General features: G+C 44.0%; 1 protein-coding gene across 1 annotated transcript in view; it reads left to right on the top strand.

Annotated features, from left to right (window-relative positions):
- Window positions 1-1,117, top strand: part of MOCOS (molybdenum cofactor sulfurase) — a gene marked incomplete at its 5' end in the record, with an annotated part of 52,968 nt that overhangs the window by 22,163 nt on the left and 29,688 nt on the right.

The raw sequence follows: 1,117 nt of genomic DNA, 5'->3' as shown, positions 1-1,117 counted from the left end.
ACCAGCAGGTGGCATGGTGGTTAGGATGCTGGACTCCCACATGGCTGACCATGGTTCAAATTCTGGACCTGGCAGCTTGCTTTCTTGCTTTTCCCTCTTTCTCTCTCTGTGTATGTCTTTGAGTGTATGTGCTCTATAGCATATTAAAAAACAATAATAATAATTAATAAAATTAAATAATTCTTTAAAAATATTTAAAACAAGAAAATAAAAAGAAAAGCAGGACCAGCAGATGGTGTAATGGTTACATTGCTAGACTCCCACACAGTCAACCACAGTTCGAGTCATGGACCCGGCAGCTTAAAACTCACATTGGACATGTGTACATATGTGCCCAAAATCCCAAGAGGAGAATGGAGGAAAAGGGAATGTAGCATGGCCATCCCGTGGTTATTTTTCTCTTGTGTCTCTCTGTCTCTCCTGCGAGCACATACACCCTATAGCAAAAAAACTCTACAGAATGCCATGGTATGGAGTACCATTCTCATTTTGCCTTTCTTGGTATGGACTTTCAATTACTGCTTACGTGGACTCCTGAGAGGACCCTGTCTCGGATCAGTGAAGACCTAGCCACTGTTGTTAATTATAGCTGTAACTTTCACTGAATGCCTATGCTTGCTCTATGCTGAAGCATTTACATGCTTGGTTTCATTTGATCCTTCAAATGGTTCTATGAGGTGAATAGTAGTATCATTCCTACTTTATAGATATGGTACATCAGGGTTATAAGGTTAAGTACTTTGCCCAGGTCACCCGCTAATAAATATAGAACGGAGTTGAGCCTGGGCATGTTCTCTTGCAACTTATTCTTTCAGCCCTCCCTATGGACTCCCCATGGAACCAGGTTATGCCCAGAGACATACTGGTCAGGTGATCCCTATGTTTGGGGCAAGAGTTCCTGTTTGGGTCAGCTTCCAGCCCTGATCTCCTAGAAACCATCTTCCTGGCTGGGCCAACTGAGCTGTCCTTCCTTCCTTCCTTTTTTTTTTTTTGAGAGGTTTTCACTATAGGGGCGTGAGCTCGCCAGACAGACAGAGAGAGACAGAGAGACAGAAAGTGAGAAATCACCCCCCGGTGGGGTGGTCACGCCGCAATCCCTTCTCCTCCATTCTCCTCT

The sequence above is a fragment of the Tupaia chinensis genome, unplaced genomic scaffold (assembly GCF_000334495.1).
Source record: "Tupaia chinensis unplaced genomic scaffold, TupChi_1.0 Scaffold000290_1, whole genome shotgun sequence".
Classification (NCBI taxonomy): Eukaryota; Metazoa; Chordata; class Mammalia; order Scandentia; family Tupaiidae; genus Tupaia; species Tupaia belangeri.
Note: the sequence above shows the minus strand (reverse complement) of the source record. Positions and strands in the feature narration are given on the sequence as shown.